The following is a 16,834-nucleotide window of genomic DNA, read 5'->3' as shown; positions in this document are numbered from 1 at the left end:
CTTATAGCTTTTGTTCTGATCCTTTCCAAAATAAAACACCACCCTGAGACTCATTAGTGAATTGATACGACCCATACAAGTATCAGCTGCATAATTTTAGCATTCTGCTCAGATTGTTTTTCAGTAGTCTCCTTTGGAAATCAAAACTAGCACAAATCCAGGCCATGTATTGGACTGGGGAAAACATGAATACAATCAATTCTCATTTCATGGGATATTTTAGTCACCCAGAGTACCTTCTGTTGTAGAATCCATACAGGTCTCGACCTAAAATGTATGCATTCTCTGGCATTATTATCTGAACAGTTATAAACCATTTCCCCAAGCAGCCAGGAGAAAAACCCATTGCTTTTTGGTCTTGGCCAAAGTGATGAGCTCTGGCTGTCAACAGAATGGCCCTATTTGGGGACATTAAAATTCCTCCTATGGAATTGGGGGGGAAAGACTAAATGGCACAAGAAAGGAATGGGAAGAAAATAGCCTATGGGTTCCATACGGCCCCAACTCTACTTTTGTTTCTCCCATCCTGCTAGAACAACATATAATCCCCAAAATTTACACTTGGCCTCCCAAATAATTCCAAATAATGTTCCCCAAGAGACAGAACTGGGAGATTTACTTTTAAATACTGGTTAGTTCCAATCCTTACAGAGTAATAAGTTGCTATTTTATTATTAATAGAGAGAAATCTGTGTGCACTGCTTAGTTACATAACTACTTTAATTGTGCAGTTGTGTCTCTTGGCCTGAACCGCAACCTACTTTATAGGGTATCTGCTGCATCAAGGGGAGGTTCAATATGCTGCTGATCAGAACATAAGAATACAAAAAGAATCCTGCTTCTAAGTAACACAGTCTTTCTGGCTGGTTAGCAACTGCTGTGACTAATGTCATTCAAGAAGCAGCTGACTAAATTTCTCACCCCTTCACACGGAAGAGCTCTGTTGAGACAGGCAGAAGCCACATCGTTGTCTTAATTCTTCCCTCACATAACAGATTAAGGAGCTGCGATGGCGCAATGGGTTATGCCCTTGTGCCAGCTGAACTACTGACCTGGATAGTTAGGGTTGCATTTCGATACATTTCCAATCCACTCACCCTCCAGAAGCCAAGATTACACTTTTGAAGTTTCTTAAAATCTATGAAAAAAGGTGTTATCATTTTCTAGACCTATTTTGGCTACCTTTCTTTTCTTATAAACACCTTCCCTTCAAACCATTTCAGTTGAGCAAGGTCCCATTTCTCATGTATGCAGATGATGTAGTTCCTTTGTTGCTTCATCAAATAGGATACATGATAGACAAGTCCAAACTTTTTGCAAACTTAGAATCAATTATTTAAAAATTAAGATAGCAGTATTTAAGAAAAGACACAGAAGGCATACATGGTCAATGGATATTATTCTGTTGAGTAACGTGCCTCATATAAATAACTGGTTATTTGTTTCAATGAGAGACTTAACTAGAAAACATTTCACTGACAATATCTAGAATATAAAATAAAATCCTAAGGTTCATATTTTTAAAGGGTGACCAATTGGTCAAGCCACTTGAAAAGTATCTGTGGAGAAGGCAATTGCTCAGATATGTTAATGGAGCTGATATTTAGGATGACATTAAGAATGTCATTCATAAAATAGGAGCCCCCAGTGGCGCAGTGGGTTAAACCTCTGTACCGGCAGGACTGAAGACCGACAGGTCACAGGTTCGAATCCGGGGAGAGGCGGATGAGCTCCCTCTATCAGCTCCAGCTCCTCATGTGGGGACATGAGAGAAGCCTCCCACAAGGATGATAAGAACATCAAATCATCCAGGCATCCCCCAGGCAACGTCCTTGCAGACGGCCAATTCTCTCACACCAGGAGACACTCCTGACATGACTAAAAAAAATCATAAAATACTCCAGATTGAGATCTCCAAGGTATTATCAGTTACACACACACACACAAAATATAGGAAGGCCTTTATGGAATTAAGATTCCAATATATGCCACCTGCCTTTGTGGATGATAGATTCCTGTAAATGGCAAACTTTGTATGTGTAGAAATGGAGGTTCTATGATTTTTTTTTATTATGCTGTCCACTGTATATTTGTCGTATTTCTTGCCCCATTTTATTTCTGAGGGTGCATCTAGACAGCTACTTTATTGTGGAAACTTCTGCAACAAAAGGGGGCTGTCCAGATGATGTCCGGGACAAACCCAAATTAATCCACCACAAACCAGGAAAATCTTGGTTTCTGGCAAATTAATTTGATAGTGGGTTTATTCCGTACCTTCTTGGAAGGCGTGGGATAAACCCACTACTTCCAATGTCTAGACTGCAATCCAGACAGTATTCCCATGGTTTTCTGGGCCAAATTATCCCAGAAAACTGTGAGAATACCAACCTCCTCCCCAAAAGTTCCCCAAAACAGCTTTAAAAAACAAAAGAACTTACCCAGCGTCCATGAGACGGATGCTGGAGTTCTCCTGCCAGGAGAGCTCCAGCAGCCATCTCATGAAGGCCAGGTAAGTTCTTTTGTTTTCTTATGCTGTTTTGGAGGGGGGCTTTTAGAGAGTGTGTTACAGTGTCCCGGTGTTCTCCCAGAAAGCACTTTCTGGGGTGTGTGTAGATGAGCCCCCAGGAACAGCCACATTTTTAAAACACAGAAGCTCCTGGTATAACAGCCTGTCTGCAAAGGCCCCAGGTGTGCACACTATAGTAATCCGACTACTTGCAGATGAGCATAAACATTTACCTTAACAAGCTGCATTGCATGTGATTGCAGGTAAAAACAAAGCAAGAACCTTGGATGAGATGGCAGTAGACGGTAAGAGAGACTCAGGCCCCTTCCGCACAGCTGAATAAAGTCCCACATTATCTGCCTTGAACTGGAATATATGGCAGTGAGGACTCAGATAACCCTGTTCAAAGCAGATATTCTGGGACTTTCTGCCTTGATTTTCTAGGTTATATGGCTGTATGGAAGGGCCCTGAGATCTGAAAGAACTAATTTCTTAAGCAATTTCAGTAAATATTAAACTCAAATGTTTTTTAAATAGAGTAAGTAATGTGCATTTAATGTGTGTTTTATAGCTTTGGTTATGCCAGCGGACATGTCATTTCTATTTTGTGAGTAATTTAATTATTATTAAGTTTTAAGTTGTGTTTTATTTCATGACTGTTTTATTAGAATGTGTATTTATTTATCTCTCCTTCGTTGTATTTTATTCTGTGCTTTTTCCTAAGAACTGCCACAGTACTCTTTGCAATGCCTATGGCTAAATGCAGTAAATATGTTTTCTTACTAGTTCTACTGTTAATCAAAATCATACTAGAAACTCAAGTACAAGCATCACATCCCAAGGCAATAGGCTTGTGCATTTTGGGTGAATTGCTATCCATTTCTGCTTGCCAGGTACTGGAAGCCCCCCTTATCTGTTTGCGTGCACCACTTGAAAATGGGCACACTGCCAAATGGGTGCTTAGTTCTGCGTCTGAAAAAAAAAGCCAGCTCTTTTTGGCCCATTGGTGGCAATGGGGAACTTGAGGCTTCCCTTTCCCCTGGGAGCTTTTCTTTTCTTCCCTTCAAGGGAGCCTGGATGTCAACAATGAGGTTAAGAAAGCACCCTATCCAGCTCATTATGGGGGGGGGGGGGCTTTCTCACAGGCTCTCCTTCCATGTCCTTCATTATGACCTGGATTTCAAACATCATCAAAGTTAAGATACCACACTTTCTGGATCCTTTCCCTTTTGTGTGTAGAGAATAAGATGGAGTTTGATGCTTCTTAAAGCTGCTTCTATGCTAGAGGAGAGGCAGGCACACACACTTTCTCTCCCAGGACCACACAACTTTCTAAGACATTTTAAGGAGGCCCAGAGAAGGAAGAGGAATGCCCTGGAGCTCAGTGGAGCTATCCTCCCTGAACTACCTTAAAAAACCCCTCTCTTGCCTGTAATCTCCTTTCTGCTTGGGGTTTTGCTTCCTTAAAGCTGTTTCTATTTTCTATTCTAGAGGAGAGGTAGTCTTCTCTTTTTGTTTGTTGGGATTGCTATTATTAATTATCATTATCATCTTTTAGAAGTATTTTCCGAAGGAGAAGAAGGGAAGGAAAAAAAGAAGCTAAGAGAGTGACCCTCCAAGCCCCCAAACATGCATGCGCGCACACCACCCACTGCCCTTCAGGTCCCCAACTCCCAGTCAGTCCCAGTCAGCTGTCACATGGTCCTTTTTGGATGGGAATCCATGACGGCTTGGCCCTGATGGGCTGAAGGGATCAGCTAAAAATGGTTCCATGCTCAAGTCTAATGAGGAGTAGTACCATTGTCATGCCTGTTTTAGAGGAACACTTCATTGCCATAATCTCCCAATGGTGAGCCTATCACACCAGATGCTGATGTAGAAAACCAACTTCATAGATTAACTCACAGATGAAAGATTCATCATAATGAACTGGCAAAACATTTGTAAGCAAACACCAAGTGTAACACTGCTCATCATTCCTGATAATGGAATATTTTGTTCAAGCATGATTTAATTTTTCAGATTTGAAAGAACTTCAGTCAATGTGTTCTCAAAGGTTTCATGGCCAGAATCACTGGGTTGCTGTGAGTTTTCTGGGCTGTATGGTCATGCTCCAGAAGCATTAACTCCTGACGTTTTGCCCACATCTATGGCAGGCATCCTCAGAGGTTGTGAGGTATATTGGAAACTGTGGAAGGTCCAGGGTGGGAGAAAGAACTCTTGTCTGTTAGAGGCAAGTGTGAATGTTGTAATTAATCACCTTGATTAGCATTTAATTGTCTTGCAGCTTCAAAGCCTGGCTGATTCCTGCCCGGGGGATCCTTTGTTGGGAAGTGTTAGCTGGCCCTGATTGTTTCATGTCTGGAATTCTGCAGTTTTCAGAGTGCTATTCTTTATTTACTGTCCTGATTTTAGAGTTTTTTTAATACTGGTAGTCAGATTTTGTTCATTTTCATGGTTTCCTCCTTTCTGCTGAAATTGTCCACATTGAATTTCTTATTCTGCCATGGGTTGTTGTTGTTGTTGTTTTAATCATTCATTTTCACTATCTGAAAAGGAAATTTATCATTACAGTGTTTGGAGAGGATCAATATAGAAACGCAAAGATGCCATTAACTGAGTAGATGTGTACAAATGAATAGGTAATGTTCATTTTATGCTCAGAAAGCCTTATTTCCAATTATAAGAAATGTTATTTTGGTCTGAACCCAAATCAATGGGATTTCTCACCACTCTGCAATAAAAGCATGCTAAAGCCATCTTAAAAGTTTGACCTCACAACATCCCTTTGGGCAAGCTTTCCTGCTGGTGTCAAAAGTAAACTAGTTCTCAACTTAGTAATTTTTATATCAGTGCAGCGGAAGCAATCCATCTAAAATATGTGCATATGCAAAGTGATCAATACCCCCAAGCTTTTCATAAATGGGATACTTTGTGTGTTCTCTGACTACTAATGGGGAAAAGAACATGTTACATATCGATTTAATAGGTGTTAGTACTCTCAAGTGCATTGTAGAGGATTAAAGCGATGTGATTTCCCATTTGCATGATGGCTATATGCAATTTGTGCTTTCAGTGAAATAATTTAATGAAGCTGCTGCTTTTATACGTGATACAGACGATTCAGAAAGAAGTTAGTGAAGAAAACCAAGCATTGGATCTATGATTTAGAAGACAGGGAGCTCTACTAAATAAATGCAGGAGTGCTGAAAAATTTATGGCCTCATTACCGTCGCTCACGGCCAGGTCTTAAATTCATATGCATCCAAAAGGCTTTATAAAGACCTATATAATGATTTACTGTTTTTGAAAACTGTCATATAGGTAGCACACATTGCTTTGTCTATTCAAGGTAACAGATTATCAGACACACATGTGGTACACAAACAAAGTTTAGATCGCTCCTTCCATTGCGATTTAGTGTATTCTGTAAACATTGGTTCATTTTTCTAAAAAGCTACAAGTCCAAAACTATTTCACGCACATAAATCTTCCATTTAGATATCCTCTATCCATGAAAAGCCTTCTAGTGAATCTGGGAAATTTGTTCTACTGGGAGTGTAAATTTCATTCCAGTGTCAGTGGAACTCTAGCATTTTATTGCCATACGGTTTTATTAGCACATTCCCAAATCTACATAACGTTTAATTGTTCTTTCACTAATACCATGATAAATATTTGGGACAGCCTAATAAAATAGCTTGCAAGTGGCAATTTTACCTTCTGTTCTGCATTGCTATAATTACTTCCCCGAGGAGTACAGCCAAGCCTTTTGTCAACTGATAGCTGCTGTTATTTTCAAACGAAATGGTGGAGATGGATGCACATAGGGAGAGTTTTAAATCATACGCACCTGAAGCAGCAGAACATTTCTTTATGAATCTGCCACTCTACGACTTATTTTGGGATCCAGCTTGAACTGCTGGGAAGCTCCAGTTGTGATTCAGACAAAAGGAAATAAGATTAAAGAGCAAGAAGCTGACCCGTTATAGATAATGATAATCTCCACAGCAGTCATCTATCTTGAAAACATAATTGGCTCTTTTCATTGTGTATAGAAAGTACATTTGCCATTAGTGCAATGTGGGATTCTGTCTTTCCCTGAATGGTTTGATTTATTTATTTATTTTCAGTCATTTCATGAAACCTCTACTTTGGCTGCTGAAGGACTGTGTTCTTCGATATTTAGAATTGTCTCCATCTTTGCCAATCTCAGGCTGGATCTACACTGCCATATAATCCAGATTATCGAAGGTGATATTCCAGATCATTTGATTTGAACCCGATGAGTCTATTCTGCCATACAATCCAATTCAAAACTGTATTTTATATGGCAGTGTAGCTGGACCCTCAGACTCTTTCTACACTGCCATGTAAAATCCATATTATCTGTGTCAAAACCCAGATGCCTTAAAGAGCCAGACACAAGAGTATGTCCAAAACAAAGGTTTATTAAAGCAAAGTAAACAGGACTCAGAGACACTTGCTTCAAAACTCAAAGTTTGTAGCAATTTCCATCTTGTAAAACAAACTCAGAAAATAATCCAGATTAAACTGGCAAAAAATGCGTATTATTATTATTATTATTATTATTATTATTATTATTATAAATTTATTTGTACCCCGCTAGCATTTCCCGAAGGATTCGATGCGGCTCACAATAGGCCGAAGCCCAACACAATACAACAATACAATATCTAGCAAATAAAAACAGTTAAGCAGAAAAACAATAACAATAGTAATACGACAAGACATTATTAAAAACTGAGTCGGCCAGAGTAGGGGTACAAGGTTAAAAGTGCTGATGTATCGGAGGGGTGTGGGATTATGATATAAGTGCGGTGTGCAGTGTGCGGTGATTTGGTACTAAAGTGCTTCTGGGATTTGGTAGTGGGAGATTCCTAATCTGAAAAGGCACATTGGAACAGCCAGGTTTTCAAATTCTTTCTGAAGACTGCCAGTGTAGGGGCTTGTCTGAGATCTTTCGGGAGGGCGTTCCAGAGGCGGGGGGCCACCACGGAGAAGGTCCTGTCTCGCGTCCCCACCAAGCGCGCTTGTGACGCGGGCGGGATCATGAGCAGGGCTCTCCAGATGACCGGAGTGAGCGTGTGGGTTCGTAGACAGCGATGCAGTCATGCAGGTAGGGTGGTCCCAAACCGTTCAGGGCTTTGTAGGTAAGCACCTGCAACTTAAATTGGGCTCGGAAAATAAACGGCAGCCAGTGGAGCTCCTTAAACAGGAGGGTTGACCTCTCTCTGTAATGGGCCCCAGTTAACATCCTGGCTGCTACCCGTTGGACCAACTGGAATTTCCGAGCCGTTTTCAAGGGCAGCCCCACATAGAGCGCATTGCAGTAATCCAGTCTAGAGGTGACTAAGGCATGGACCACCCTGGCCAGATCAGCCTTAGCGAGGTACGGACGTAGCTGGCGCACAAGTCTCAGTTGTGCAAAAGCCCTCCCGGTCACCGCCAAAGCCTGAGCCTCAAGCGTGAGCGATGAATCCAGGAGGACTCCCAAGCTATGGACTTGTGACTTCAGGGGGAGTGTAACCCTGTCCAGCACAGGTTGCCACCCTATACCCCGATCTGGTTTACGATCGACCAGGATCGACCTCTGTCTTGTCGGGATTAATCTTCAGCTTGTTCGTCCTCATCCAGATAGACACAGCAGCCAGGCACTCATCTAGCACCCGAACAAGAGTTCTTCCAAAACACGTCAAAATCACACAGTTCAAAGAAGACAAACAAACAAAAAGCCGTGAAGAGAAGCCGTTGTCCAGATGCAGTCCAAAGTCGAAGAAATCCCAGTTGAAGGTTCCAAAGTCCACAAAGCAGCGTCGTTGTCAAAAGCAGTCTGAAGTCAAGGAGAGGGGAAATCCGCACTTACGAGAATCCAAACTGGTTGATACATAAAGCAAGGCAGCAACCTGCAGATCCAGGACCCAAGCCCAACAAGAAAGCCGCAGCGAGGCACCAAAGGCACAAAGGCACCAAACCAACATTTTTCCTACTGCAAAGTTCTATCATTCCAGTGCCTACATTTATCTTACAGCTCATCATCGGATGATGAGCTGCCCTCCACCCCATCCTCATCACTCTCAGCTGGCTTAGCCTCCACAGCTGAATGCCAACACTCATCCCTCCAACTCTTCCACCTCTTGTCAAGACTTAGGTCTCCCCATGAATCCACAGTATCACCAGATTGCCAATCCCCGCCACCAGAAAACCCCGCAAAAGTGTCACTGGACATTGGTTGAGTACACACATTCTGAACCTCCTGTACTTTGGTCCAATCCAATGGTTCCTCTTTGTCCCCATAATTCCCAGACCCATCACTCCCAGAAAAACTCATGAAATCCTCTTCCTCTGTGGGAGCAGTAAGGATGTCCCAGATCTTCTTTCTCTGACGTTCCTCGTCTGACTCCTGCTCTCGAGTAATCCTCTTGATTCCTCGATTCCCATCTGTATCTCCCTCCTCCTCCTCACTCATTTCACTCTTGAAGAAACCCTCAAAGAACTCTTCATCAGTGGGTGACATAAGTATCTCCTGAATCCTGTTTCTTTGCTGTTCCTCATCTAACACCTGGGCGCCTCGTTTCCCTCCTCTACCACTCCTACTACCAGTTGCAGCATTGCCAACAGACTCTACTACAACAATCTGCTTTGAACTGGGTTATATGGCAATGTATAATGTATACTTAATCATAGAATCATAGAATCATAGAATCAAAGAGTTGGAAGAGACCTCATGGGCCATCCAGTCCAACCCCCTGCCAAGAAGCAGGAATATTGCATTCAAATCACCCCTGACAGATGGCCATCCAGCCTCTGTTTAAAAGCTTCCAAGGAAGGAGCCTCCACCACACTCCGGGGCAGAGAGTTCCACTGCTGAACGGCTCTCACAGTCAGGAAGTTCTTCCTAATGTTCAGATGGAATCTCCTTTCTTGTAGTTTGAAGCCATTGTTCCGTGTCCTAGTCTCCAAGGAAGCAGAAAACAAGCTAGCTCCCTCCTCCCTGTGGCTTCCTCTCACATATTTATACATGGCTATCATATCTTCTCTCAGCCTTCTCTTCTTCAGGCTAAACATGCCCAGTTCCCTAAGCCGCTCCTCATAGGGCTTGTTCTCCAGACCCTTGATCATTTTAGTCGCCCTCCTCTGGACACTTTCCAGCTTGTCAATATCTCTCTTGAATTGTGGTGCCCAGAAATGGACACAATATTCCAGATGTGGTCTAACCAAAGCAGAATAGAGGGGTAGCATTACTTCCTTAGATCTAGACACTATGCTCCTATTGATGCAGGCCAAAATCCCATTGGCTTTTTTTGCCGCCACATCACATTGTTGGCTCATGTTTAACTTGTTGTCCACGAGGACTCCAAGATCTTTTTCACACGTACTGCTCTCGAGCCAGGCGTCCCCCATTCTGTATCTTTGCATCTCATTTTTTCTGCCAAAGTGGAGTATCTTGCATTTGTCACTGTTGAACTTCATTTTGTTAGTTTTGGCCCATCTCTCTAATCTGTCAAGATCGTTTTGAATTCTGCTCCTGTCCTCTGGACTATTGGCTATCCCTCCCAATTTGGTGTCGTCTGCAAACTTGATGATCATGCCTTCTAGCCCTTCATCTAAGTCATTAATAAAGATGTTGAACAGGACCGGGCCCAGGACAGAACCCTGCGGCACTCCGCTCGTCACTTCTTTCCAAGATGAAGAGGAAGCATTAGTGAGCACTCTCTGTGTTCGTCCACTTAACCAATTACAGATCCACCTCACCGTAGTTTTGCCTAGCCCACATTGGACTAGTTTCCTTGCCAGAAGGTCATGGGGGACCTTGTCGAAGGCCTTACTGAAATCCAGGTACGCTACATCCACGGCATTCCCCGCATCTACCCAGCTTGTAACTCTATCGAAGAAAGAGATCAGATTAGTCTGGCATGACTTGTTTTTGATAAATCCATGTTGACTATTAGCGATGACTGCATTTGTTTGTAAGTGTTTGCAGACCACTTCCTTAACAATCTTTTCCAGAATCTTGCCCGGTATCGACGTGAGGCTGACCGGACGGTAGTTGTTTGGGTCGTCCTTTTTTCCCTTCTTGAAGATTGGGACCACATTGGCCCTCTTCCAATCTGCTGGAACTTCTCCCGTTCTCCAAGAACTCTCAAAGATGGTTGCCAATGGTTCCGAAATGACTTCCGCTAGTTCCTTCAATACTCTTGGGTGTAGTTGATCTGGTCCTGGGGACTTGAACTCATTAAGAGCGGCCAGGTATTCCTGGACGACTTCTTTCCCAATTTGTATCTTATTTATTTATTTATTTATTTATTTACAGTATTTATATTCCGCCCTTCTCACCCCCCAGGGAACACAGGGCAGATTACAATACACATATACATGGCAAGCATTCAATGCCATGAGATATACAACGTATATAGACAGACAAAGAGGCAATTTTACATTGCAGCTTTCTGGCTTCATGAGGGTATGTTCGATTCTGGCCACAGGGGGAGCTGCCACTTCACCTTCCACTTTGTGACACCAAGTCCTTGATGGAGTACTTTCTCATTCTTACACACGCTGCTAGAAGGTTTTATGGTGTTGTAAATTAGTTAAATTAGCCTCCCCGCATTAAATGGTACTTAAATTTCCTACTTGACAGATGCAACTGTTTTTCAGGCTGCATACATCAATGGCAAGCTAAACTATTAATGATCGGGAGCTCACTCTCACCTGGCTGGCTTTGAACTCATGACCTCTCGGTCAGAAGTGATTTAATGCAGCTGGCTACTAACTAGCTGCTCCACAGCCCAGTTCAAAGCAGATAATATGGATTTGCCTTATGGGAAAACAAGACTTTTAAAACAGGATAGCTATTGTTGATTGGCTGCCTGCTCAAGTAAAGTCATTTAATAGAGTGCAGTGATTTTTTTAAATTAATTTTCTACTTGTTATAAAATCACTCCTGTGCTAATAACATTAAACCATTTAATTCTGTTTATTGTATTATAACTTCTCTAATTTTATTTGAAGTATACTTGTTTTAAGAAAGTTGTTGCAAGGCAACTTGAGCCCCAGTTTAAAGTTAGGCTAAAAAATCAAATAAATCTGTACACATACACACACACATTAATTCAATTAGTCTATCTAGAATGCAACATAAACATCAGTTTCAGTATTTGGGAGGAATCCACAGGCTCTAGAACTGGGACTATTGCCCCAATTTTATGGACAAATCAAAGCATGTTCTAGATCAGTGGTTCTCAGCTTTCCTAATGTCACAACCCCTTAATATAGTTCCTCATGTTGTGGTGACTCCCAACCATAATTTTTTTTCATTGCTACTTCATAACTGTAATTTTGCTACTGTTATGAATCATAATGTAAATAGGCACAATGTATTTTCATTCACTGGACCAAATTTGGCACAAACACCTGATACGCTCAAATTTGTATCCGGTGGGTTTGGTGGGGATTGATTTTGTCATTTGAGAGTTGAAGCTGCTGGGATGTATAGTTCACCTACCATCAAAGAGCATTCTGAACTCCACCAACAATTGAATTAAACCAAACTTGGCACACAGAACTCCCAGGACCAACAGAAAATACTGGAAGGGTTTGGTGGGCATTGACCTTGAGTTTTGGAGATGTAGTTCACCTATATCCAGAGAGCACTGCGGACTCAAACAATGATAGATCTGGATCATACTTGGAACAAATATTCAATATGCCCAAATGTGAACACTGGTGGAGTTTGGGAAAAATAGACCTGGACATTTGGGAGTTGTAGTTGCTGGGGTTTGTAGTTCACCTACAATCAAAGAGCATTCTGAAGCCCACCAATGATAGAATTGGTCCAAACTTCCCAAGAGCCTCCATGATGCTTTGGCCACCCCTTTGACACCCCCTCACAACCTCCCAGGGGTCCGGACTCCCAGGTTGAGAAACGTTGTTCTACATGGATTTTTGCCCATGTAGTCTCTTCCAACTCTATTATTCTATGATCCTGCCAGTTCTTGCTTCATAATTTACCTAGATAATGGTAACTTTAACCTGATCATTGTACAGTCTTGAGCTTAAACCTATAGATCTCACAAAAGATTTACCATGGTTTTCCAAGTCCATTTGTTGATCCAATTGAATAAATTTGTGGAGGCAACAGTACACGTCCCCTATTTTTAATTTTTGTCACTGCAGATTAGGTACTAGCATTCAGGGAAAACTTGTTTCCCTTGTGTTTTGCTTGGGATCTTAAAGCATAAGAAACAAAATACTATGCCAAATGATTCTTAATCTCTTCCAGTTTGCTGTTCACTGTAATAATCACATAATTATACATGATTTCTGTAGATTACATAGGATAGGAATAAAGAGAAATCCAATATTCTCATCCCGTTCAAAATCAAAGACAAACTGGTCTCTGATATTTAATATTATTTTGCAGAGAAAACAGCTGCCAAAAAAGATAAATGTGAAGTCACACAGTCATCATTCAGCCTGGACTCTGCTGCATCTTTACAGAATGGAGTTTGTATGGGAAAACATGCTTATTTTAGGGTTCAGGAATGGATGTATTAGTGAACTGAAGACAGTTTATTTAATAAAAGAGTGTCAGTCAAGACATCAGCTTTTAAATTGATCTAGCACCAAAACAAACACATACTTTTCCATTTAAGAAATTTGAGAAAGGCTACCCCTAAACAGCAGGAAAACACATGTAGCAAATCATAGGAACATATTGGAGCATATTGGATATATATACACAAATTATTAAACAGCAGCCATTAAGCCATAATGGAGAATTACTAACAGAATGAAAACTATTACTGGTGATTAGAAAGTGCCAGTTAGTTGGCACTGGATTCAGAATGCTGTTGAAATGTTTAACTTGTTTTTCCTTTAGATGCACAAGAACATAATAATTTTCCCTGTGCTGTAATTTGGAGGGGGGGGGGGGTGTTAATAAGTATATAACTGGTAAAATAAAGAGAGCACAAGCAGCTAAACAGTTTAAGACCTAAAACAGGCAACAGCATTTTGCCATGATACATACCTCCTTGGGAGAAAGGCAGGGACAAAGGTAATCTGGAAAAAAAGGTTGGTATCCAAAAAGGTGGTTGCATCATTGGAATAGTTTCTATCAAATGAACTGCAAGGGAATGACTACACTTCTTCCTGATGTCTGAAAATATCTGAAAACATGGTTGACTGAGGCCCCTTCCCCTAGCTAGTACAGTGGAACCTCGACTTAAAAGCATCACAACTTAAAAGCATTTTGAGTTAAGAGCCATTGCTTGGCCTGGGTTTTGCTTTGACATATGAGGAACATTTTGATAATGCCAGAGAGAGCACTAGCGTGAGAGTACAAGGCTTTAGGGCTTCAAGGGAGCAGCCTCTGTGCCTTGTGCCTTATGCTCTTGCCCTTTTGGGAGATTGCTGTCTGCTTTTTTCTTCTTCACTTTGAGGAAGTTTGGGTTAGTTGACTTTGAGAGGTTTTTATTCCTGGTATGTTTGGCTTCATGAAAAGAGAGAGGGAGAATAAGAGAGACTGGAGGCTGGATTGAGTACAGTATGAAGAAAATGATGCTTTGGCTGCTTCACTTTGTGCTTCCTTGCCACAACTTTATGCTTCTATTTATTTACTTACTTACTTCATTTCTACCCCGCCTTTCTCGACCCGGGAAGGGACTCAAGGTGGCTTACAAATCCAGCAAAAATTCTATGCCACACAAGTAAGCAATAAAACACATCTCATAAAAATATAAACAATCTAAACATACAAGCAATTAAAGCACATAACAATCTATCTTCTACCATCTAATGCTTCTACAATTTTTAAGCTGATTTTTCTTTTTTTATAGTTCCATGTGGATGTGCATCTATACATTGTTTGTTATTTTTAAAAGTACACTTTCTTATTTTAAAACATATAACAAAAAAGGAGGAGTTTGAGGGCCAGAACAGATTAATAGTGTTTCAATGCATTTCAGTGGGAAAATTTGCCATGGAATCTTGCAGCCAGTGTGACTGTTCACTAAATTGTCAGAGGATTTCTCGATGTTATAGTTCAAGAAGTAACTTTTCCTGGCTCTGAATGTGGGCTGTGTTCAGTTCAGTGTTCAGTTGCTGAACAGTTTATCAAGTTAGACAAATCTGTTCAACTGAATAGTGTGTGCTCACTTATCTGGAATACTATATTTAAAATACAGGTAACAATACCTGATTTTTTTTACAAAAGAGTCAAATAAACTACAAAAAAACAAAAATCAAGAGACAAATTAGGATCCATACTTTTGCAAGAAAATGAAAGAAAACTGATTGAATTGAATGTATATTCATAGTTCAATCAATGAAATTCTACTCTCGTTAACTAGACATTTGCATATTGATTGACGAGCCTTGATCTGAAAATCCAAAATTTTAAATACTCCAAAATACAAAATTGTCTTCATATGTGGTTAAGATGTGGCCTTTGCTTTGTGTTGTACACAAAGTTTGTTACCCATACAAAATTATTTTAATTTTTAATAAAAAAATAGCTTTAAACTATGTTTACAAGGTATATATGAAACATAAGTGAATTTAAATTATGTTCCCCTCCCCACAACATCTCATTATGTCCATATATGCAAATATAGGTTTTCCAAAATCCGAAATAATCTAAAATACAAAACACTTCTGGTCCCAATCATTTCAGATAAGGGATACTCAATCTGTACCACAATGATTAGAAATGTTTCCTTCTACTTTCACATGGAATCCGCTTCAATATCAATCCACAGCTCAATTCACATACCAATTACTTTAACACTGGGCAAAGACTGGAAGAGTAGAAAGATGTTGTTTCTAACAAGTCTGATTTACACAGCCCCAAAATCAATGTTTAATTAGGAAAAGAACTTCAAACATCATGCTCAGTTCTGATCTTGATTCTGGCAACTCCAATAGCAACAGTACATCTGTTTTAAGCAGGAATGTGCACTACAGTTTCCAGGGTATAACACTGTATCAGTGTATTTATTTAATTGGTGAAGTTGGGTGATAGATTGCATTTCTTTTTCAAAAGCTATCTGGCAAAATTTTAAAAAGTAGGTGAGGTTGGCTTTCCAAACTTTGAGAATTAAATAACTTTTTTATTTAAAAAAATCCTATTTAGATACTGAAATACCAGGGATTTAAAACATGAGTTATTTTAAGATAATGGTCCAAGATATAGATACTAGATAGATAGATAGATGATAGATAGATAGATAGATAGATAGATAGATAGATAGATAGATAGACAGACAGACAGAGATACTATTTAAAACATTTTTCCCTCCTTGATAATAGTTGAAGTACAATGCTGAGACCTGGATATGTCAACCCAGGTTTTTGAGTTGATTATTTGACTAAAATTTCTAGACTTATACATGAGTATTTAAGGTATTCTTTCTTTGTTTTCTAAATATAACTGTTGAAACCCATGAAATAACTCGTAGAGTGCATCTGCACTGTCAAATGAAGTCAGTTTGACACCATTTAGATTATCATGACTCAATGCTATGGGAATTATAATTTCACCAAGCCTTCTCTAGCAAAGAGTACTGGCTCCCCAGAAAACTACAACTCCCCGGATTCCATTGCATTGAGTCATGGCAGTTAAGTTGCTTCTGGTGTGAGAGAATTGAATGTCTCCAAGGACATTACCCAGGGAATGCCTGGATGTTTTTGATGTTTTCCCATCCTTGTGGGAAGCTTCTCTCATGTCCCTGCATGGGGAGCTGGAGCTGACAAAGGAAACTCATCAGCACACTCCCCAGATACAAACCTCCTACCTGTTGGTCTTCAGTCCTGCCGGCACAAAAGTTTAACCCATTGCACCACCAAGGGCTCCTCAGTTTCTCAAGTCGCTCCTGACACAAAATGGTAGTTAAAGTGGTGTCTCTCCCGTCAAACTGTATTAATTCTACAATGTATATGCATCCATACAAAGTTACTTAAGTGTGGCAAAAATGGATATGAATAGCATAAATGAAGATGGGGAGGGAAGAGGAAGAAATTCCACCAAATGAGTATGAGAAAAAAAGAGACACCCAGAAGATAACATCTAAGAGGGCATACAGATACATCCACCTTCTTACAGACAGGAACTATTCTGCAGAAAATGACTTGGAAGTATATATTTACATCAGTGAATACTGTCTGTATGTTTGTGAGTGCATACACATACAAAGACTTGCACAGACATATATATATTGCCCTCTCCCATTGATTTAATGCAGGTTATGCATTAAGTGAACAGGATGCGATGCAGGACAATGTTATGAAAACATATGCCTCCAAAAG

This window comes from Anolis sagrei, chromosome 5 (assembly GCF_037176765.1).
Source record: "Anolis sagrei isolate rAnoSag1 chromosome 5, rAnoSag1.mat, whole genome shotgun sequence".
NCBI classification, from domain to species: Eukaryota; Metazoa; Chordata; class Lepidosauria; order Squamata; family Dactyloidae; genus Anolis; species Anolis sagrei.
This window is presented reverse-complemented; position numbering follows the sequence as displayed.